Here is a 25,554-nt window from a genome sequence, read left to right as displayed (position 1 = left end):
GGGTTACCTTGCATACACAGAGTACTAAAGCCACTGAGAGCTATGACCAATAGATAACCAATGACTGGGGAGTTGTGTTGCTGTTTGCTCTCCTCCTAACAGAGCAAATTGACCAAGATGCTTGTACCTGTATAATAAATCATGAGGTGTTAAGTGTTCGATCCCAAAGTCAAGACTTCATAATGACTTTCAATAGTCAAAGATGTCGAGATCAAACCTGAAGGGACGGAATCTATGCCTGCCAGACTCTCTAGAACAAATAGGACCTTCGGGATTTTTCGTGCATTCTTCCATGCGGTTGAAACAATCAGCAAGATAGGAACCTTGCTGAGCTGCAACCTGTGAAACCATCACTAAACCGCATTAGCAAAAGGAGAACTATAGCTTAGTGATTAATTTAAGAGTAAAAGGCCATTTTCATCCCTGAGGTTTGGCCAGTTTTGCAACTTTTGTCCAATGGTTTGTTTCTCCGAATCCAAAAGGTTTGAAATCTTGCCATTTTCATTCGGGTCGTTAACTCCATCCATTTTTCTCCGTTAAGTCAATGGTATTTCCGTCTTTTTGTTAACTTAAAGGGCAATTCGGTCTTTTTCACTTTATGCAAAAAGACCGAATACCCCTGAAAAAGACTGAATTGCCCTTTAAGTTAACAAAAAAAATGGAAATACCCATGATTTAATGGAGAAAAATGGATAGAGTTAACGAACCGGATGAAAATGGCAAGATTTTAAACCTTTTGTATCCATATGCAGAAAAATAAACCTTTGGACGAAAGTCGCAAAACTGGTCATGAAAATGGCATTTTACTCTTAATTTAATGATGTCATACCTGAGCTGTCGCGGGAAGATTCTTCATCTGTGAATCCACTTGAGAAAGTGCCGATTTAAATTCTTCAACGTTCAGTTCAATCGCTTCTTTTGAAACATCTCCTTTGGATTCCTAAGTAGATCGACCAAGCTGCTCATTTGCTTATTGTTCAGATATAGTTTCACCTGAGGATACCTATCACATATGTCGTCCAGTGCTTCTTGAAACTCTTTCACCGTAAGTGTTCCTGATTTTTCCTTGTCTGCCTTTTGAAATATGTCTGAAATATCTTCCTGATACACATGTTTGTTTCATGATTATTCAATAATATATCAATTTTCCTCATATTTTGTATTTCAGCTCATCAACAATGACATAAAAGGGCATATGTGTAGTAACGCACCATGACTTTACGCTGATTAATTGTAGCAGTCTCCAAGCGCATATATGATGTTGGAACTGAATTCGTTAACTGAACTCTAGTATCTACTCAAGCTTGGTTAAGACTGGCTCTATTAGAGCTTTTACTACGCCTCGGTTTTTTTTTTATTTAACCCGTTAGAGATATAACAACTTATTAATAAGTAAACGGGTCGAATTTAGAAACATAGACAAACGAAATCCATACCTGCATATTAGAGGTCCATAGAGTGAGGTTGTCATGAAGGACTTGCATGATCAAGGTGCTATCTTTGTAAGACTCCTCACCTAAAGTATCTAGCTCTGCAATTGCTTCATCAAAAGCCTAGAAAGAAGAAAACAAACACGCAATCATGTCAGTTTAGATGGAAAGAAACCGGAACAAACCATAGGTCCAAATTTCTTCGGATATTTTGATGTTCATACCTGTTTTGCAAGGCTGCAAGCGCGGTCTGGAGAGTTCAAAATTTCATAGTAAAAGACAGATAAATTGAGAGCAAGACCGAGGCGAATTGGGAATGTGGGGCAAGTTCAATGTTTGCAATATCCTGCAAATATTGAAACAGATTGACAACTATTTATCAGGGATCATATATACGTACATCATAAACTAATCTTTATGTGTTACTAATCTTTACCCAAATAAAATAAAATTAGAAAAATATATGTAGATCGAGGGGTTATATATACGTACATCATAAAGTATATGGATATATATACACACACATATGTGAGCGTTCGCATGCTGCGTATATGTATATCGTCAATCTAAATATATTTTTTATTTATTTTATTTTATTTTTACAATAACATAACCTTTTAATAAAAAGAAATACCGAACATAATAAAATCCAGAATACCTTATCATGTTGTCCCGGTCGAAGCGGGACCACGACTGAGCTCTGTTCCATCATAACGTTGATAAGAATTTCGTAAGGAAGCATGGTGTGCAGGAGCAGCGGCTGAAGCAGCTGGCAACAACCTTGTGAAATTCTCAAGAAGATCATGATGATCATCGAAAAGTGAGGCAACCTGCACAGATTGCAAGCTGTGAAATAAAACATAACCGTATATACCACTAAACAACAATTATAAAACCTTAAACAAACTTACCTTTCTGTATACTTCATTAATACCCTTGAGGTCCTTTCTGTACATGTTCAATATGTCCAAAAACGATTTGTAAACATGATCATCATTTTGAAAGCGTTTCTGCAACCGAAGGGGTAGGATAATTATATTTAAAAATTCAAATTACTATTGTTTCTTTCAAATCAGCTCCACTTTATTTTGTTTACGAAATTTATCGCCTCTTCAAACTCCACGGATCTCTTTGGTAGGGCATCTTCATCCTCGATGACATTTATTTCAAAGCCCTTTGGCAAGAAAGTGTTGAACCCAAAAATTAGATTATTGTGACCTTTAAACAACTCTTTCACCCTTGCTATGACACCTGTTGTATCAAACTATGAATTCTGCATCAGAGAATTTCTTAATTAGGTCAAATTGATGTCAATATGGTCATTCTTCCAACAATAAATTATGGGTGTTAATAAAGCCACACCCTTAACTCTTATTTTCACACCATCTATACGGGTCGTATAGGGGTATACGTCCCGTATAGAATATTCTCATAAACAAATAACAGATAATACGCTCACCATTAAACCCGGTTTTATTTTCAATTAATTTTAGTAATACAAAAAAAAGAATATATACATGTAGGATTTTACCTTATTGTGATGAACATAGCTATCGCAAACCAGAGCCTTGACTTGGACTTGAACATCGTTAGGGCCTAGACTTTTTAGAAAAAATAAAAAAAATAAAGAATCTGGTGTAAATAACTTATTAGATGTGGTGAATTTTGTATATGTAGAAACCTGAAAAAGGACGATGGTAAGGCCGAATTTGAAGGTTCTTGAACCAAGCCGCAGTGTTCTCTCTTTCACATGTTCATTCTCCTAGCGTATCATCTTTCTTCAATGTTTTTGTTTCATAATTTGCCAAGTCTGGAAAGTCGGATCTTGAATGTGGCATATTTCCGTCATCTTCAACTGTATTCACATTTCCAGATCCATTCACAAAACATTAAAGTATTATAACCGATCTTAAAAAGATATTTAAAAAAACATACAAGATATAAAATTTAACAAACAAAAATGATAGATAGGGTAAAAAATGGTACCAATTGGTGGAGTTGTTCCCTTTCTCTCTAGTTTGGAAGCAAAGTTAATCCCTGTGATTCGACCAAATGAATATCCTTAAAAACAAAAAAGAATGGTCAAAAAGTTCATGTCCAACTAAATGGATACCTTGGATTTGGCCTGAATGGTCTCATATTGAACATGAGAAGCTGCTATAGAGCTCGTCTGGTTACATTAGCTTTCCAATTCAAAGTATTTATTATCTCATAAGCCAAAGTATAACTCTCACAATCTGTAGATAACAACAAACATTGTTCATTGTATCATAGCTTAGAAAGTAAATATTGTTCCTTCAAGCAATTATTTGTTACTTCATATTATAAATGGTTAACGATTAAGAGTAAAAGTAAGAACCCTGACTGTAGACAAAAATCAAAGAAACAAAATCAACTAAAACTTTAGATCCACCAGATCATACAAAACAACAGAAAAAAGCTTGTTTAAGATGAAGCTTGAACCTCAAGGATACATTTGCTCAAATGTGTGTAATTACAATCCATATTTACACTAACAATTGGGAGAATTTCTCTTCAAAAATTAATTTCAATTTAGATTAATTGAAAATGTTGTAGATGCATTCCTTCCAATCGTAATAACAAAAAACGTCCATAACAATCAAATGAAAACAGAACTACAGATCTTGCGTGCAATGTTCAGATTTGAGAAAAAAAAAAGAACAATACCTAAACTAAACTCTTGATGAATGATTGAAAAACCCAAAACATTCCTTATAAAAAAAAAAAAAAACCTTACCTTTTGAACTCGATGGAGAAATGAAGCGTTTTCAAATCAATGGATACCGGCAGCGACGGTGCACGGCGGCGTTGACTGATAGAAAATAAGGCATTGTGGAGTGTTCCTTTGTAGCCCTGATCTTAACATCATCAGTATCCTATCGCTGAAACCTTTCATTGATTTAACTTTGTAAAAGGATGAAATGAGAACCCTTTTAGTCATGACGAACAGATGATTTCTTTATATTGCAGAGGATTTAGAGATTTGAATGATGATTGCGATGGTGAAATGGAACGATTGGAGATTAATCAATGGAGAGAAACCACGATGTTGTCCTAACAATGAATCAAAGGGAAGATACAGCTAGAGCGTAGGAGGTGGAAGGAAACGAATGAGAGAATTAGGGTTTCAATTATGAAGCGGTGAAGGAGAAGAATGTCTAATTAGAATCCTTTTATAAGATCCGAACATACGGGTCGGTTTTTGATTTCGGGAGATCCATTTCGTAAAGAAAAAAGGGACGGGATTTTCCCGCCAAAAAGCAAAATTTAGAGGGCCTCCTAGCTTGACACATCAGCAAAAATTAACACATTTATTATATATAATAGATATAATATATATCTCTTTCTTCTTATCCTTCTCGTTCTGGTTCTATATCTCTCTCTTAATTATCTAAAGTCAAACACCACAATCCAGCCACCTATTATGTTTTATATTTATTTCTCTCATCTAAAACCAAACACCACAAATCAAAAGCAAAATCAAAATCAAAATCTCCTATTTTTTAAAAGTCAAGACCTGATTTGGGTTTGGTGGTGTTAGAGAGAGAGAGAGAGAGAGTTGTAGAGGATCTTGCTGGACTCTGCCACTGAGGGTCTTGCTGGAGTGCTGCCGATTACGACGACAGTTAGCCGTCGGCTGGAGATATGTATATATGGACTTGTAAGAATACTTTACTAGAATGAACTGCTTATTAGTAATAGTAACTAACTTAGCATAATTTAATTTATATAATCAAATATTAAAAAAATTTAGAGGCAGGCTCTATTCAGTATAGTTACAGTTTTAACAGCCTATATTTGGTTTAAACAATAACAAGTTATCCCATAAACGTGTATATAAATACATTTCAACCCAATATATGAAACATTAAACCTTTTCATTTTCACACGAGGATTTTAATTACAAAATGAGTTCATGGAGGGAAAGACCTGGTTACAACGTGTAGAGAGATAGAGAGTACTACCAGAACTAGTAATTATGTTGGAAAGGCTCTTCCTTTAAATCAGGGAAAATATTAGGGTAAATTACACTTTTCGCTTTTTATATTTTTATCGGATTACAATATATACCTTTTAATTTTAATAATTACAGTCATAGTTTTTTATTTGCTTAAACTATTACATCCTAGGTTCTTTAGCAGTAACCAAGTGAAAAGTTTCAGTTAAGTCTATTCATATAAGGGCAGTTTCGTCTTTTTACCAACCTAATTCAAATATATTATAAATAAAACAGAAACAACACTAAAAACTTATAATATATATAAATATATAATATATATCTCTTTCTCCTTATATATCTCTTTCTCCTTATCCTTCTCGTTCTCGTTCTATATCTCTTTCTCTTATCTAAAGTCAAACACCACAATCTAGCCACCTATTATGTTTTATATTTATTTCTCTCATCTAAAACCAAACACCACAAATCAAAATCTCCTATTTTTTAAAAGTCAAGACCTGATTTGGGTTCGGTGGTGTTAGAGAGAGAGAGAGAGTTGCAGAGGATCTTGCTGGACTCTGCCACTGAGCGACTTGCTGGACTGCTGCCGATTACGATGACAGTTAGCCGTCGGCTGGAGATATGTATATATGGACTTGTAAGAATACTTTACTAGAATGAACTACTTATTAGTAATAGCAACTAACTTAGTATAATTTAATTTGTATAATCAAGTATTAAATAATGTTAAGAGGCAGGATCTATATGGTATAATTTTAGTTTTAACAGCCTCTATTTGGTTCAAACAATAACTTATACCATGAACGTGTATAGAAATATACTAGGTTATCACCCGTGAATACTCACGGGCTGTGAATCTATTTTACTAAAGATCAAACATATATATATATATATATATATATATATATATATATATATATACTATATTAATAAGCATATTAGAAGGACTTCATAAGGTCATTGAAATTTCTTTGAAACACCCTTAAAGCATGATGTACAACCCTTTAAAGCACAATATAATTTACAATCTCAATTATACCCTTCACTCAAAAAACACACGGGTACACAAATGGATTAGGGTTTCACATTCATTTCAAAAATTTTCATATTCCGCCGCTTCTTCCATGCTCCCCTCTCTCTCTCTCTCTCTCTCTCTCTCTCTCTCTCTCTCTCTCTCTCTCTCTCTCTCTCTCGCGATTCAGGAACAAAAAGATTTTACTAGATCAAGAGTTTTGAAACTCAAATCTCGCCTATCTCCTCTCTTTCTCTCTTCTCTCAGATCTGGAAGGTGAGCTCCTATGGAGGAGAATAGGGTTCCGGCGAATCGGATGATAAACCACCGTCCTCTTGTTGTAGTAACGTATCGTCTCGACGGTTTGACGGTGGTAAACCTGGAGCCGCGGCGGCAATTGCTGTTGATGCAGACCAAGTTTTTCCGAAATGCTTACAAACAACACGAAGTCCAGCAGGTAAATTACCCTTTTTCAGTGCTTTACCAGTACTCTTTAGTAGCGATGGTTCTGCTGGTTCCACTTCAGATCTACTTGATTGTTTCTCTCTCCTAGGGTTTGTTTTCGAAGAATCTTTTTGTTCATCTATTGTTGCAGATGACGGGCTTAAATTTTGCTTAATGACTCCAGGTTCGGGTGAACGCCCACCAAGACCATGTGTAGGTATGCCCATGTTCGGGTGAATGCGGGGTCAAATGGTTAAAATAAAAAAATAAATGGTTTACTTACTAATGACGTCGATAAGATATAGCAAATGTGCACAAACATTTTTTTCAATGTGATTTTGTTGTTCATCTTAATGCTAACTGGGTTACATCTCATGACAGAGTTATAATCCCATGATAGAACCTGATGATGGCTGGCACTATAAATTTGTTGGAAATCCAAAAGTAATTCATGGAGTTAGATGAGTTGAGGTATGAAGTTAAGGATCAAATAGCATACTCTTTGTGAAATATGCTTAGTAATAGAGTGCTTGATGTAGTGGAATGCATGTCACATATCTAAATCGGAGAGTAATAACAGTCTATCGAATATAATTGTTTTTTTCACTATTTAGATAAGTTCTCTATAGAATGTTAGAAATAAGTTGGCCTTTTAAATTGAGTTTAATTTAATGTTAATATGCGGTTTGTTTTGGTGTTTGTGAAGGTACTAATCCATCAGGTTTCACCTACCGAGTATTTTGAACCATTCACTTCGCCGTCAAAGTGCGTGGGGCAGGGCACTGAGAAGACCATCAAAGGTATTGAATTTCATTTTATTTTCAAGTTAATTCAAACATCCATATGTTAGTGATAACCTGGTTTATTAATTAATTCTTTTTTAGTGATAACCTGGTTTATTAATTAATTCTGAAGTTAGAACTAATTGTTTTGTTTTAGGTGTACCTCCGTTGGTGTCACGGTGTGTTCTAGAAACGTTGACATATTTGGCTAGGAATCATACGTTTGTTGCGAAACTATTGCTTCAGTTCAGGTTACCTCCATTGGAGTCCGAGAATCTTGATAAGTCAAGGGGAAAAGCTATCATAGTTGTCGAAGAAAATAAAACAGAAAACCAACAAGCGGATGATTTCTTAGCGATCACAATGCTGTGAAGTCTTCTGAATCAACCACTTTATTTTAGGAGTATTGCACATCTTGAGCAGGTAGTAAATATTTATTTTTTCCAAATACGTTAAATGTTCAATGTTGTAACACTGAACGTGATCTTCCCTTTTTCTACAGTTGTGCTGAACTTGCTAGATGTCGTCAATGATAACGCTGAAAGCAAGCAAGCTCTGGTTGACCACGGTGCATCCGAAACTGAAGAATCATCTGGTTCCAAATCACCCAAAGCCGAAAGCACCTCTAAGCCCGCATCTTCTGGTGGTATTACAGAATTTGACTCTCACACTATTTTGCTAAACTTGCCCCAAGCAGAACTACGTCTTCTCTGCTCACTGCTCGCACGTGAATGGTTTCGTTTTATTTTCAGTGAAAAGTCTCTTTTCTTTTAAATTTGTGTTGTGCTAACACTGATTGTTTTTTTAGTTTTTCGGATAATGCGTATGCACTTGTGGTAGAAGTATTGAAGAAGTTGGTGACATGCGCGCCACGTCACGATATAGTGCATTAGTTGAGGTAATGTTTATTACTGTTTCTATAGTCAAATGTACTTTTGTTTTGACTTTGATGGTCAAATCTGCATTTTTTTATCCAAAAAATTGACGATGGCTTGTTGCTTTATGGCAGGAGGCAATGAAGGTTTGGCTGTTTGTGATGGTAGTGGTGGTTTTTGTGTTGTAGACACAGGTGATGATGGTGGAACAGTAGTTGTGGTGATTTGTGTTGAGGTGGTGTGTGTTGGAGGTGTGTGTGTTGATGAGAGGGCAGCTGTTTGGCTAATGACAGCAGTTTTTGTAACTACTGTTGTATCAGCTGATGAAGTTTTGGGTTTTTCTGGTTCAATGTATATCCCATCTTTTATACCTTTCTTTTTCAGCTTGGTTTTCTCCCCCTTTTTGGCATTATCTGCCAGGGGTGTATCATGAAGAAAATGGTAGATGGACCTTTCTCACTCTGAGCTGTCTTTTGTATGCTAGCTTTTATAGCCTTGATGTCTGCTTGAGTGTCTTTGAACCGAGATTCCACCATGTTGGTCAGCATTTGTACTTGATTAGCATGCTTTTTAACAGCCATTTGTTGCTGTTGTTCAAGCATGGGTTGGAAGATATTCCAAAGCTCATTTGCAGCAAATGCTTGTGGAGCAGGTGCTTGAGCAGGAGGAACAGTTGATTGGGCTTTTTGAGCTTCTGACAGCTGCTGCACCATATCTTTTATTTCGGCAACAGAAGATTCTAGATTTTCAACTCTGGCCGTCAATTCATTGTATTTTGAATCATCACCTGAATTAACAGGATCATCTGAATCCCCACCAGCAGTGGTTGTATCAATGTGTGACTTAGGAGCTGTAGCCCAAAAGTCATCCATTGATGCCCCTTTTTCTTGGTACTGGGGACTTCTTTCTTCAGCACTCGATAATCCTTTGATGTTACCAGCAGTTAAAGATAACTCACTGGTGGTTACCGATGTTGTCATGGAAGAAATTGCCTTCAAGGGAGTCTTAGTTATGTAACAACTGTCCAACTGGAGATCTGTTGATTCATCAGTTGTAGTTGCTGCTCCACTTGAACTACCACCGAGAGTTACTTGTAACTCAGGTGCTGTAACCTCCTTAGCTGTTGCTGGGTTAGCAGAGGCATGAACATCAGACCCAGTCACTTGTGGAGGTATGCTCTCAGTAATAGGTGACAGAGAGGAACTGGTTTGTGTCCGTGCTATATCAACTGCATGCAACAGGGGTATTATTGATTGTGGTAATATGATTGGTGAGGGTATGGGTGTTGAAAGAGACATGTCCTTGGGATCAGGACTGTGGAAGATGGATCCGAGTGGATACAGGGCTTCATAATTTGGTGTCCCTGTGCTTACAACCTGATCCTTTTGTGAGGATGCAAGAGGAGTTTTAGGCTGGGGTTGAGATCTTTCTTCCATCTGCTGTGAGGAAGTAGCAGCAGTGGTTTCTTGTGACTTTTGTGTTGTCACTTGCATTGACTCTAGGATCTCATCTTCCAGAGTTGCCTTTGGTGTGGGTTTGGTGGGTTTTCTGGATGTTTTTCTTTTGGTCTTTTTGGTGGCAGGTTTTGGTTTCAAAGCAGTGGGTGTGCTACTTTGATCACCTGGAGCAGTGGGCTCAGCAGTGTTTGCTTGAGGATCAGTAGCAGTTTCTAAAACCTGCTCAGCCTCCATTGTTTTTTATTTTATTGGTGCCATCATTCTCGAAAATGTTTCAATTGTTAAACAGTTTATTTTGAATGAGACACCTTGTTTGGGCAATTCTGCATCTTTCTCAACAAATTTTTGTTCAAAATAATAGCTTAGAAATCTTGGAAAGAGCAGAAATGCTTTATTATCAACGTTCTTTACCAAATCATCAAATATTTCCTGGGAGTAGTTATAGTTTTTATCATTTAAAATTGCATACCCCAGGCTTTGGATTTTCGTTGGTATCTCATTAAAAGACCTTGTTTTATTAGAAACACACATGAGCAGTGTGTGGAATAAAAATCTGGGTGCAGAAGGGAAGTAACCCTTTTGTAAGGTATCCCTATTTGGTTGTTCTGCATATCCCCTGTCCATGAAATCCTTTACCAACTCATCTTTTGTAAATGAGGTTTTTCCGTTTAAATCATCGAGTTTAAAGGTTTCAGAGATGGATTTTGGTGAGATGTTTACCTTCTTACCCTGTATCGAGGAGTTGATGGCGGCGATGATATCTCCTTGTTTTTCAAGGGTGGAATTTTTCCAGAACTCTCTCTGGGTATCAAGGTAAATAGGAGCGTCTGCTGTTATCAAAGTTTTGTACTTTGATGCAGAAAGGATGTCAAGGATGGAGTCGAAAGTGTGGTTATTGGTAGGTTTTGTGAGTATACCTACATAGTTGTGTGGAGCTTTGTAGTGAATCTCCGGTGTTTCAGCGGCCATTTGAGTGGCATCTGCTGTTGTGGAGGAAGATGATGGTTTTGATTTTGATTTCGATTTTGGTTTCGTCATTTTGGATGAAGAAGATCGAAGAAGTTTTTGGAGTTATGAGAAGGAAACTGCTATGAGAAGAGAACTTTTGGAATTCAATTCGACAGTAAAACCCTGTTTGGATTTAATCAGGGTTTTATTTAGGGAAAAAGTGATTGCTGATGTGGCAGCGTTTATTTTTTATCTGAAGGCTAAAAACTGACCACGTGTCAAACATCTGATGGAAAGGTAAATAATGGAGGACAATTGTTTTGACAACTACTGATGGATCAAGTATCAGTAGTTACAACGGTAATAAAATGAAACAGTGGATGTAACAAAGATTTTAAACATCAGTGTTTTGGAGAACAGAGGTTGACACTTTAGTAGTGGACAGACTTTAGTGAGCAGATGTTAAGGCACAACAGCACTTTAGAAACAACAGTGGTAGAAGATAAATTTGTTCAAACAACTGATAGTGCAGCAGTATCTCAACTTTTGACAAACAATGTTAGCATCTGCTTGTTCAGATGTAGAAAATGATTTGTTCTTGTAGAAGCACAATCTCTTGTCTATCATCTGTTGAGTACCAGAAATGGTATTCTTAACAAAATACATTTTAGATGTATAATATCAAGATTAAATTGTCAGCAGTTATCTTCAGAAACTTTATTCAAGGTTTTGCCATCTGTCTATTTTCTAGACCGTGGTTTAGCATTCCAGATGATGAAGACATTTCTACATGAGCTGCTCATTTTGTGTCTAATTACATGACCTAGATCATGAGTATCTCAGTAGTCTAAATCAATTTGCAATCAATTTATGATCTGTGAAAATCAAACTTGAGCTTAACATGACCTTGATATGTGTGTCATTTCCTTTTGACCAGATTTAAGGATAGTAATTTCACAAACAAAAAAAATAAGGAAATTACATCCTGACCAGAAATGAACTTTTACTATCAAAAATGAGTAAAAGTACAGAATATATCTTATAAAAATGAAATATATCTGGCTTTATTAAGAGAAAGACACCTTAAGAAAAATTAAAGGAAGTTTTGAAAATAATCAAAAGGATCTGACGATTTTCCAGTAAATTCATGATCATATTATTCTCAAGTTATTTTGACCATTGTTTTGGGGTCATTTACTTGTCAATTGATTGAAAATTTCTTTTTAAGCATAATCACTGGAGATGCCATTTTTACCAGAACAATTTCTGCATTGATGAATGCACACAGTTGCGTGATGATGACCACTGATGATCTAACTTTTAAATCTCAAAAGTGTTTTATGCTTATACTCTTTTGTTTTTTATTTCAAAAGTTTTTGAGATAGCTACATTTTTTAGATCTGTTCATTTTTCTTTTCCCTTTTTACCCTTTTTATTCATATGTTCAGAAATGCTCACTAGGAGATCATATTTTGAACATACTTTGTCCATAATCACTTTGAAGCAATGTTTTGAGAGATCTGACCATTGTTTGATCATGCTTAGATCTCACATTTACCTATGATTAGGACAGTTTTGACACCTTATTTTCTCAATGTGTTTTGGGCAAAGTTGATTTGGTCCTTTTAAAGGATACTCAACTTGTCTTTGAGTACATGAGAGATTTTGCCTAAAGTTTTATTTCCCCCTTTTCTATGTCAGCAGTATTCTAGTGTTTTGGATGAACACAAGTTTTGCTGAACAGAGGTACATACTTTATTGTTTATTGAAAACATCACAAATGTCGAAACAACAATTTGAAATCAATTTTGAAAATATCGAACAATCCCACAATTTGTCACATATTTTACGGATCTGAAAACTATGAGTGACATATGCATGAAAACACTTGTTGTGTGAGATTTGTGTGTCATATGACATCTTGGTTGATTTACAGAGTTTCTAAATAACCACTTTGACCATGATTTACTCGTTACTCTGTTTTTCAACTGAATGCAACCAACCTTTAGTATCAATAACTTTTGAGCTGAACTGTTATGTCAAGTTGATTGTTAGATCGAATTTGACTGTCCAAGCTCTGATACCAATTGTTGGGATCTAAGGCCATTATGATTGTGTTTGTTTGCATAAAACGAATAAGTGCAGTGGAAATGAGTAGCAAACTTTGTAAACATAATCAAAAGAAAGTATAGATTGATAAACAATTGCTATTTCATTGAGTCAAAAGATTTACAATAGAAAGCAAATGATTACAGCAAGCTTACAATCTAAACTCCCCCTCAGCCTGATACACCAGAGTTGGTTGCACAAGATGAAAGGATGAATTGAGGAGAAGAACTCACTCAAAACGATCAAGTATAACAGTACAGAATACTGTCATATTTATAGGCAAACCAAACTACTGATCTACCTCAGCTGACGTCACCATGATAGTGACATCTAACGACCTAACAAACTACAAATACTATTCTATACAAACTACTGACATGTACCATTTGATAAGTAATAAAATGTAAAGCTAAGGAAACTACTGCTTCACATTCCACTGTTATAGCCTTAGCACAGATGTTGAGTCTTCAGTGCTTTCTTCAAAGGTGATCAGTCTTTGGGAGGGCAGTGCTTGAGTCTTCAGCAGTACTTAGGAAACAGCAGTAGATAGAGCAGCAGAGTTTGTCTTCAGCAGTTGTTAAGTAATCGTCAGGGTTTGGTTTGTCAGTTGTTGTAGTTGAGCAGCACTTAAGATTCATCAGCTGTTAGAAAACCACTGTCAAGGGGAGAGCATAGGATAAACTGCTGCTTATTGATGGTCCACTGATGAGATCCGGTTTTGGCTTTACATTATCTGTTCCTCTGTTAGGGTTCAATCCCAACAGTTAGTATTATAATTTTTATAATATATATAATTTTTATATTTATTTATTAATACCGCTTCGGCCTTACGCCTCGTTTCGCCTCGAGGCTTACGCCTTGTGAGGCGAAGGGAAAACGCCTCAAAACTCATTTCCGTTCTTTTAAACCTTGGGTGTATTTGGTTGCAGGACAAAGCTTTGGCTGCACTTGCAATTGAGGACAAGAAAAGGCAATATAACATTGGCGCAGCGAGCGCATCCGCAACGCCACAGCGAGCACACCCCAGCCAGCCCGACGCAACGCCACAGAGAGCGCAACCACAAGGATCTAGCGGTTGGACAATCATAGGTACGCTAAACGGATGTGCTTTATCCATATTGAACCGTGCTAACATCATCTGGATGTAGTTTGATTGATGGACAAATGTGCCATTACACAGATACTCAAATTGTAGTCCGATGCATAATTTCGTCATACCAAGATCTTATTTCATTTCAAATTCCTTCTTTAACAACTGAGCAGCTTTCTCTATCTCTTTAGGAGATCCGATGATGTTGATATCATCAACATAGACTGCTATTATAGTGAAATTTGATAGTGATCGTTTTATAAAGACACATGGACTGATTACATCAGACTTGTATCCTTCCTTTTCGAGATATTCAGTAAGTCGATTGTACCACATACGACCAGATTGTTTGAGATCATATAAAGATCTCTAGAGCTTTATAGAACACATATCTCGAGGTGTTGATTTTAATGCTTCAGGCAATTTTGACCCTTTAGGAACTTTCATGTAGATGTCATTTTCAAGTGTCCCGAATAAGTATGCGGTGACGACATCCATTAGTCTCATATGAAGTTCTTCAGAGATTGTGAGGCCGATTAGGAAGCTAAGGGTTATCGCATCCACTACAGGGGAATACGTTTCCTCATAATCAACTCCTGGGATTTGGGAAAACCCTTGTGCTACAAGTCGAGCCTTATATCGTACAATCTCATTCTTTTCATTTCTATTTATTGCAAACACCCATTTATAACCTACTGGTTTGACGTCTATGGGCGTTCGGACTACAGGTCCGAAAACATGTCGCTTTTCAACCGAATTCAATTCGGCGTTTATGGCTTCTTGCCATCTTGGCCTATCATTTCTATGCATGCACTCTTCTAAAGTTTTTTGTACGTAATCATTTTCATTGATTACATCCGTTGCTATAGCATATGCGAATATATCATCAACACGTGTTTTATTCCGGTTCCACATTGTACTATCTTGTACATAATTAATAGAGATCTCATTTTCTTTCGGTACCGGTGTTTCTTCTGAAACTTTATTTTCCTTTGGATTCATAGTTGTCTCTTCTGGGACATTTACCACTACCAGGGTTTCACTTATAATCTTTTGTGAGTTTTCACCAACTGCGTTAGTTTGCTCTTTTCGTTTCCGTGGGTTTTTGTCTTTGGAACCGATTGGTCTCCCACGCTTTCGTTGTATAGTAATCGCTTCTGGGATTACTTCAATTCGAATAGGTACATTTGATACTGGTACATGTAACTTTGTCACTCTATTCGTGTCTGTGAATGCATCTGGTAATTCATTCGCTATTCTTTGCAAATGTATAATCTTTTGGACTTCATATTCACATTGACCACTTTTGTCACACCCCCAAAATCCACATGCGGAGTACCACCGCTTGGGAGCGTGACTGACCAGGATCTTAACCACCAATCATATTGAACGTGTAATATAGTTAAGTATAGCGGAAGCATTTAAGTAACCCAAACATAGATATTAATGTATGAATCATCATAAGTGTTGAAATAGCATTCACGATCCTTTGCCCACAACGACCTGCTCCTCCCTGTGCAAGCTCCATAATGTACCTAAGGTCCTGCAAGGCATGCAGCAGAGAGTCAACAACTAGTTGAGCGAGTTCACAGAAAGTAAGTTCAGTAATAGAATAGTATAGCAAGCATTGCGTTCGTTCATCTAATCATGCATCGTATTAGTTCGTTCATTGTTCGCGTATAGTATTGGTTCGTATCGCGGGCCCTTTCGGCATGTATGCGAAGATTTGGGTTAATACTCCCAAATATCCTAGACTATGTATATTTGTATCGCTGGCCACCCTGGCATGTGTGCGAAGTTCTAATATGTATAGTTCGCAGCCTTCCCGAGGCATGTGTGCGAAGATCAGTTATAATTATCGCAGCCAACCCTTGGCGTGTGTGCGAAGATCTGTTCAAGTAGGTATACTAGTCTAGCCGTATCTTATCATTCACCATCCTCACCCTGAGGACTCATATCATTAAGTTCCGTTAACTAAGTATGTACGTATATTTCATTCAACCCCATTCCCACCCTGGGAACCCCATGCCTTGGCTGTGTGAACTCACCTTGGGTTGCTCGGCAGATACACAAAGAGAGAGAGTTCTTGAACTAACAGTGGTCAACCACGTCCTAACAGGGTTATCACATAAGTCAGGTTCGTATATAGCACGTATATTGAATCACGTATAATCATGGCAAACACGTACACGTATCAGCAATCCGATAAACAATCTAAGTGTTCGGCCCAATCATAACCCGGCCCAATGACAATAATAGCCCATAACAACATATCAGTCCAACCAGATAAGCAGTCCAACTAGCAGAGATGTAAACAAGTCCAATTATCCGGCCCAATTAGTTGGGCTCGTGTCAGTGTGCAAGTCCAATTATGTGCACGTGCATGGTCTCGACTCGAGACTAGAGATCTCGAGTCGCAACAAGGGAGATCTCGACAGATGCATATCCTTCGAGACTAGGTGGTCTCGAGTCAGGTCTCGAGTCGCAACCGAGAGTTACGAGTCACAGCAGGAGTTTACGAGTCGCAACAGGGGGTTGCGAGTCGCAATGGTGATTTCGGCTCATCATGGTCCGGTTACGAGTCGCAACGGGACTCGCAACCATGGTTCCGGCTGATGTCGTTGTGTGGTCTCGAGTGGGGGTGCCGACTCGCAATCAGTGATACCGAGTCGCAACCGTGTGTGTAACTGGTTTCCATAATCATACGCAACAATCATTCCGTAATTTATGCAAACAACTAAGCAGTTTCACAATTCAGATCAAACCTAGTAATTAGCAGATTTCTATATCATATTCAACATGTTCATCTTTAAACAAATGCATAACAGTATCAAGAATACACAATCGGATCATAATCAAACACATAGCAATCGGTTGGTTTTAAATCTTGCAACCCTATCATGCATCCTAACCGATTAACACATACATGCAACCGATTTACAATCAACATCACAAATCACTGTTAGGCTTCTATCATACAATCCGGTTTGTGTGAACATACGTAGGAGCCGATTTACATACAAGCAGATTGGTTATGATAACCTATGTCACTTAATTAGTTTAGCTCGATAACATAACTCATCCGATTACAATCATATGGTGAACAAACGATTTGCAAGAACACAAACTAAACCACATACATCGTACAAGAACATAATCAATCATACTAACCGGTTACAAGTAAAGGAGTGTGATCCGAATGAGAAGTTGGTTCTTGTGCCGTCGGTTTCCAAGCAACGAGAGGGAGAGAGAGTTTGTGTGCGTGAGTTCTTGTTTGCAAAGCTTGTGAAAAACTAACCCTAATGGTATATGTATCATGTACGCATAAGGAGTGTGGGCCGAAACCTCACTTGGGCCGAGGTTTCGAGTCTAGTGTGTGGCCCGAATGGGCTTGTGTTCGGTTGGGCATTCGGTTCAAGTAACGTATTCGTAAACACAAGTAATCACGTAACATTCAATCAGTTAATAGCATCACATAAGTTCATCAACAGTTACACGTAATACAAGGGTCGGTAAAGTACGAGTTGTCACATTATCCCCAACTAATTGGAAATTTCGTCCCGAAATTTGGTATGCACTCACTGAGGAAGCTAGGTAAACTGTATTGTTCACTGGTTTTCCTGGGGTGTCACATCCTCCCCCCGTTGATCTGGAATTTCGTCCCGAAATTCCGAAGTAGTAGCTTCAGCCTCAGTAGTGGTAGCATTGGTTTCGAATAACTGGGGGTACTTTTCTGTCATCCTGTCTTCGCGTTCCCAGGTGTACTCTGGGCCACGTTTGGAGTTCCAACGAACTCGAACAAGAGGGATTCTCTTGTGTTTGAGGACCTTCACATCCCGGTCCGTGATTTCTACTGGTTCCGCGACGAACTGCAACCGCTCGTCGATAGTGAGTTCCTTAAAAGGAACGATGAGATTTTCATCTGATAGGCACTTCTTTAAGTTCGATACATGAAAGACATTGTGAACTGCCCCGAGTTCAGTTGGTAGGTTCAATCTATAGGCTACCCTGCCTATGCGTTCTATAATCTCGATTGGTCCGACATACCGCGGATTCATCTTGCCCCGTTTGCCAAGACGAACTACACCCTTCCAGGGTGAAACTTTTAGTAAAGCCCGGTCCCCGACCTGAAATTCCAAAGGCTTTCTACGCTTGTCCGCGTAGGCTTTCTGACGGTCGCGTGCTGCCGCCATGCGTTGTCGTATTTGTGCAATCTTTTCTGTGGCGTCCACTACAATCTCTGGACCCGTGATCTGACTATCCCCCACCTCTGCCCAACAGAGAGGTGACCGGCATTTACGCCCGTACAATGCCTCGAATGGAGCGGCTTGTATGCTGCTGTGCTCATGTTTAATCGTGAGCCGAAAGATTTGTGCATCGCTTGCCAAAGCTCTGACGTGAATCGTGCATCGCGATCCGAAATGATGGATGTGGGCACCCCATGCCTCAAAACAACTTCTTTAAGATATACGTCTGCGAGAGTGGAGAACTTGTCCGTTTCCTTTATAGCCAGGAAGTGTGCAGACTTGGTGAGTCGATCCACGATCACCCATATGGTATCATTCCCACGCTGGGATCTAGGTAGGCCTGTGACAAAATCCATGGAAATTTCTTCCCTTCCATTGAGGTATCTTAGGCTGCTGAAGTAGGCCAGCTGGTTTCTGATATTCAACCTTGACTCTCGCACAGGTCAAGCATTTTCCAACGTACGTAGCGATGTGGGCCTTCATGCTAGGCCACCAATAAGTAGTGCTAATGCTGTGGTACATTTTGTCCGACCCTGGATGTACCGAGTAGCGAGACTTGTGTGCTTCGTCCATCACAAGTTCGCGTAGACCGCCATAGAGTGGGACCCAAATACGCCCCGTTACATAGTAGGCGCCGTCTGCCTTCTGTTCTAATCGTTGTCGTGAGTCGCGTAAGGCTTTAACCTTGACGTTTTCTGGTTTCAATGCTTCTACCTGAGCATCTCGTATCTGTGCAGGAAAGCTAGACTGAATCGTAAGCTGTAGCGCTCGCACGCGCCGAGGTAAAGTGTCCTTTCGACTAAGAGCGTCAGCCACAACATTGGCTTTGCCTGGATGGTACTTGATAGCGCATTCATAATCGTTCAGTAGTTCAACCCATCGTCGTTGACGCATGTTCAATCCTTCTGCTTAAGAATATGCTCGAGACTCCTGTGATCGGTGTAAATCGTGCACCTGGTACCGTACAGGTAGTGTCGCCATATCTTAAGCACGAAAACAACAGCTCCCAGCTCTAAATCGTGCGTCGTGTAGTTCCGTTCATGAATCTTAAGTTGACGTGAAGCGTAAGCAATAACCTTGTCGCGCTGCATTAACACACATCCAAGTCCCCGAATGGATGCATCACAATAACCCACGAAGTCATCTGTGCCCTCTGGCAGAGAGAGGATAGGTGCACTGCGAAGTCTATCCTTTAGGTGCTGAAAAGCAGTCTCCTGGGGATCTCCCCAGCGATAGGTGACACCCTTATGTGTCAGTAGCGTAAGCGGCTGAGCAAACCCCGAGAAATCCTTGGTAAACCGTCTGTAGTACGTGGTGCAGGCCAGTTTCTGATCGAATCTACCTTGGATGGATCGACACGGATCCCATCCTTGTTCACTACGTGGCCTAAGAAGTGGACTTCACGAACACTATGACGAACTTGTCTAGGTAGGGTTTGCACACCCTGTTCATAAGGTCCTTAAATACGGCAGGTGCGTTCAACTATATCAAACCATCCGTCATATCAAACATAAAGTATAGTAGTTAAAATAATCCATAAAACCCAGTACGATTTATGTTCAAACCAAACTTTGTTTGAGTAACAGAGACATAATAAAGAAAATCCCAAAACGAGTTATAAGTTCAAATATCGTTCATTGCGTCTCCTCGTCCCAACACGAAAGCTCGACCTCTAGCCTCGTTGCCATTGTTGTTATTGTTGTTCCCGTTGCCCTGGTTATTGTTGTGGTTCTGATTCTGGTTCAACTGCGGGCAATCGCGCTTGTAATGGCCTTCTGCCCCACACTGGAAACATCCCCGATTTCCACGCTGTGGCTGCTGCTGCTGTGGGTTCTGAGGAGCTGGTGGTGGAAGTTGCTGATTCTGGTTAGTTGGCCGTGAGCTTCTGCAATCTTTGGCTTCGTGCCCTATCTTGAGACATCTCTGGCAACGTTCTTTGCGACACCTTCCACTGTGGTGCCTGTTACACTTGTTACATAGTGGGTGTACTCCCCTGTATCCACCCTGCTCCTGACTGCCAGATGATTGCTGACTCGGATTCTGGTAGTCATTCGTCCTGCGCTGCTGTGCTTGAGACTGATCGGGAACTGATCCCCTGCTGGAATCCCCATCCCATTTCCGTTTGTTGTCGTTGGGTGTAGCAGAAGTAGCAGCTGGAGTGACTGTAGCAGTAGTGCTGACGCGCTTAGGTAGTTTATTCTGATCCACTGCCTGGTCGGTGATGCGATGAGCGAGGCGCTGAATTTCCTGGATGTTGTCAAGATTAGCCGAAGTAACATGGCTCTGGATCTCTGGCGCCAATCCCTTGAGATACATCTCAATGCGCTTGTATGGAGGGTCCACCATAGTTGGACACAGAACGGCCAGCTCGTTCGACCGTTTAGTATACGCTTCGATCTCTGATCCAACCATTTTCAGATTATACAACTCGTCTTCCAGCTTGTGAATATCTTCACGCGTACAATATTCCCTCTTAATGAGTTCCTTGAAGTCGTTCCAGGGTGTGGCGTTAGCAGCTGCCAACCCTAAGATTTGAACTTGGGCGTTCCACCAAGTTAGTGCTATTCCTTCTAGCGTGCCAGTGGCGTATTTCACCCTGCGAGCCTCAGGGCATTCACACATTTCGAAGACTGACTCTAGCTTCTCAAACCAGTGGAGGAGTCCCACTGCCCCCTCTGTGCCGCCGAAAGTACTTGGACGACAGTCCATGAAGTTCTTAAAGGTGCAAACTTGCTGCGCTGGTTGACCTGCTTGAGCAGCTGCAAGTGCCGCAGCAACTTGAGCTTGAACGAGAGCCTCTAGCTGGGCTTGAGTCATGTTAATTCGTACAGACATGATCTTCATAGTAAAAGTAATGTAAGCGAGAGTAGTTCGCGAGTAGGGCGATGACAGAAAAGTGTAAGCACGTAGGTGTTCTCATGTAACAAAGTCATGTGTATCTAAGCGTAATGCGAGCAAGGTTCTAAGCAGTTCTAGCAAACAGGCAATAAACATAAACCTTATTACCTAGGATGTCGAGTCTTGCACGTGGAGCGAGGCGTCGTTGTGGATCGTTGAGAGCACTGTTCTGGTTATAGTCCGGTTTTAATAAAAACGTTTTCCCATATTAAAACCAAGTTCTCTATAACCAATGGCTCTGATACCAATCTGTCACACCCCCAAAATCCACATGCGGAGTACCACCGCTTGGGAGCGTGACTGACCAGGATCTTAACCACCAATCATATTGAACGTGTAATATAGTTAAGTATAGCGGAAGCATTTAAGTAACCCAAACATAGATATTAATGTATGAATCATCATAAGTGTTGAAATAGCATTCACGATCCTTTGCCCACAACGACCTGCTCCTCCCTGTGCAAGCTCCATAATGTACCTAAGGTCCTGCAAGGCATGCAGCAGAGAGTCAACAACTAGTTGAGCGAGTTCACAGAAAGTAAGTTCAGTAATAGAATAGTATAGCAAGCATTGCGTTCGTTCATCTAATCATGCATCGTATTAGTTCGTTCATTGTTCGCGTATAGTATTGGTTCGTATCGCGGGCCCTTTCGGCATGTATGCGAAGATTTGGGTTAATACTCCCAAATATCCTAGACTATGTATATTTGTATCGCTGGCCACCCTGGCATGTGTGCGAAGTTCTAATATGTATAGTTCGCAGCCTTCCCGAGGCATGTGTGCGAAGATCAGTTATAATTATCGCAGCCAACCCTTGGCGTGTGTGCGAAGATCTGTTCAAGTAGGTATACTAGTCTAGCCGTATCTTATCATTCACCATCCTCACCCTGAGGACTCATATCATTAAGTTCCGTTAACTAAGTATGTACGTATATTTCATTCAACCCCATTCCCACCCTGGGAACCCCATGCCTTGGCTGTGTGAACTCACCTTGGGTTGCTCGGCAGATACACAAAGAGAGAGAGTTCTTGAACTAACAGTGGTCAACCACGTCCTAACAGGGTTATCACATAAGTCAGGTTCGTATATAGCACGTATATTGAATCACGTATAATCATGGCAAACACGTACACGTATCAGCAATCCGATAAACAATCTAAGTGTTCGGCCCAATCATAACCCGGCCCAATGACAATAATAGCCCATAACAACATATCAGTCCAACCAGATAAGCAGTCCAACTAGCAGAGATGTAAACAAGTCCAATTATCCGGCCCAATTAGTTGGGCTCGTGTCAGTGTGCAAGTCCAATTATGTGCACGTGCATGGTCTCGACTCGAGACTAGAGATCTCGAGTCGCAACAAGGGAGATCTCGACAGATGCATATCCTTCGAGACTAGGTGGTCTCGAGTCAGGTCTCGAGTCGCAACCGAGAGTTACGAGTCACAGCAGGAGTTTACGAGTCGCAACAGGGGGTTGCGAGTCGCAATGGTGATTTCGGCTCATCATGGTCCGGTTACGAGTCGCAACGGGACTCGCAACCATGGTTCCGACTGATGTCGTTGTGTGGTCTCGAGTGGGGGTGCCGACTCGCAATCAGTGATACCGAGTCGCAACCGTGTGTGTAACTGGTTTCCATAATCATACGCAACAATCATTCCGTAATTTATGCAAACAACTAAGCAGTTTCACAATTCAGATCAAACCTAGTAATTAGCAGATTTCTATATCATATTCAACATGTTCATCTTTAAACAAATGCATAACAGTATCAAGAATACACAATCGGTTCATAATCAAACACATAGCAATCGGTTGGTTTTAAATCTTGCAACCCTATCATGCATCCTAACCGATTAACACATACATGCAACCGATTTACAATCAACATCACAAATCACTGTTAGGCTTCTATCATACAATCCGGTTTGTGTGAACATACGTAGGAGCCGATTTACATACAAGCAGATTGGTTATGATAACCTATGTCACTTAATTAGTTTAGCTCGATAACATAACTCATCCGATTACAATCATATGGTGAACAAACGATTTGCAAGAACACAAACTAAACCACATACATCGTACAAGAACATAATCAATCATACTAACCGATTACAAGTAAAGGAGTGTGATCCGAATGAGAAGTTGGTTCTTGTGCCGTCGGTTTCCAAGCAACGAGGGGGAGAGAGAGTTTGTATGCGTGAGTTCTTGTTTGCAAAGCTTGTGAAAAACTAACCCTAATGGTATATGTATCATGTACGCATAAGGAGTGTGGGCCGAAACCTCACTTGGGCCGAGGTTTCGAGTCTAGTGTGTGGCCCGAATGGGCTTGTGTTCGGTTAGGCATTCGGTTCAAGTAACGTATTCGTAAACACAAGTAATCACGTAACATTCAATCAGTTAATAGCATCACATAAGTTCATCAACAGTTACACGTAATACAAGGGTCGGTAAAGGACGAGTTGTCACAACTTTGGGGGTCGAGATTTGATAGCGATGATGCATTCCACGTTATTTCTTGTGTTACCAGTCTTTCTTTGTCCTTGTCTCCCCCTAAGACTGGGAACATTGTTTCATCAAAACGACAGTCAACATAACGTGCTGTAAACATGTCTCCCATCATTGGTTCTATATATTTAATTATGGACGGGGAGCTAAAACCAATATAGATACCCAGTCTTCTTTGGGGTCCCATTGTAGTATGTTGTGGTGGCGGTATTGGTACGTATACCGCAGAACCAATAATTCTAAGGTGGGACAAACTTGGTTCTCGTCCGGAGACCAGTTGCAATGGGGAGTATTCATGATCAGCAGTTGGTCTCAATCTAATCAGTGCAGCGGCATGCAAAATAGCATGACCCCATGCAGAAGATGGTAGTTTACATCTCATTAAGAGTGGTCTAGCGATTATTTGTAATCGTTTAATCAGAGATTCAGCTAAACCGTTTTGTGTGTGAACATGATGTACTGAATGTTAAACATTGATCCCAATTGACATACAATAGTCATTAAAAGCTTGAGATGTGAACTCTCCCGCATTATCCATTCAGATGTTTTTAATTTAATTATCAGGGAAATTGGCTCTCAATTGTAGGATTTGAGCTAAAAGTCGGGCAAATGCTACATTTCAAGTAGCTAAAAGGCTCACATGTGGCCACCTTGAGGATGCGTCTATTAAGACCAAGAAATAGCGGAATGGTCCACACGGAGGATGAATAGGCCCCCAAATATCCCCTTGGATTCTTTCTAAAAATGATGGGGTTTCATGTATCAATTTAGTTTGTGAGGGCCGAGTTATAAGTTTGCCCAGAGAGCATGCTGCACATGATAAGTCTTGTGGTAGCAAAACTTTTAAGTTTTTGAGAGGGTGCCCAGTTGCACTTTTGATTATTCGTCTCATCGTTATGCTACCAGGGTGACCTAGACGGTCATGCCATATATTGAATGTGTCTTTATCTAATAGCTTTTGGTTACTCACCATGTATGATTCGATAGGATTGATATTAGTACAACATAATCCAGAGGATAAGGCTTCTAATTGTTCAACAATTGTTTCTTGGACATTTTTGTTTGAAGTAATATGAAGATATTCAATTTTATTTTCAGATATTGTTTTTAGGTGGTAACCGTTTTTTCGAATATCTTTAAAGCTACGTAAATTTCTTCTGGATTTACTAGAATATAATGCATTATCAATAGTTAATTTGGTACCCGAAGTTAATGTTATGTGTGCTCTACCGGAGCCTTCGATAAGGTTACTAACGCCAGATATAGTACTAATCGGTGTTTCTGCCGGAGACAACTCAGAGAAAAATTTCATATCTTTGAGAATAGTGTTAGTACTACCTCTATCTACTAGACATTCATCACCAATAATAGCTTTAATGGAGCTAGTATACATATTTCTTCAGGAAATAAAAATAAATAAAAGTTAATGCAAAGAAGTAAAATGAAACATTGCAAGAATTTCAAAATACAAAGGTCACAGGATGAAAAGTAAAGCATAAAAGGTACATTATCCTCAATCAGATTAGTTTCTGTATTCTTTCCTTTTTTTCTCATTATGCGTTGAGATGCCTCAATGAGGTGTTTAGGAGTGCGACATGTGCGGGACCAATGATTTGGCATCCCACATTTATAACAAATGTTGTTTTGGTTCCCGCTATTTTTCCCTTTTGAAGGTCGCCCCGTATTATGTCGACTCGATTCACCACCACTATTTTTAGTGTTCTGGGACTCTCGATGCCATGTATATCCTCGTCCTCGACCACGACCACG

At 39.6% G+C, this 25,554-nt stretch overlaps 1 long non-coding RNA gene and 1 pseudogene across 2 annotated transcripts; one reads left to right on the top strand and one right to left on the bottom strand.

The window, feature by feature from the left end:
• Positions 1 to 3: 3 nt before the first annotated feature.
• Positions 4 to 4,608, bottom strand: LOC118488192 (annotated as a pseudogene).
• A 2,085-nt stretch (positions 4,609 to 6,693) lies between these two features.
• Positions 6,694 to 14,095, top strand: LOC110906610. 2 transcript variants are annotated; one of them, XR_002573863.2, is made up of 8 exons: positions 6,694 to 6,878; positions 7,017 to 7,082; positions 7,247 to 7,336; positions 7,572 to 7,665; positions 7,805 to 8,070; positions 8,150 to 8,381; positions 8,456 to 8,545; positions 13,966 to 14,095. It is a non-coding gene; the product is annotated as an uncharacterized LOC110906610 (long non-coding RNA). The 2 variants fall into 2 exon arrangements; XR_002573862.2 differs by lacking the exon at positions 7,017 to 7,082 and having other exon boundaries at positions 6,695 to 6,878.
• The last annotated feature ends 11,459 nt before the right edge of the window (positions 14,096 to 25,554 follow it).

Source organism: Helianthus annuus, chromosome 16 (genome assembly GCF_002127325.2).
Source record: "Helianthus annuus cultivar XRQ/B chromosome 16, HanXRQr2.0-SUNRISE, whole genome shotgun sequence".
NCBI classification, from domain to species: Eukaryota; Viridiplantae; Streptophyta; class Magnoliopsida; order Asterales; family Asteraceae; genus Helianthus; species Helianthus annuus.
Note: the sequence above shows the minus strand (reverse complement) of the source record. Positions and strands in the feature narration are given on the sequence as shown.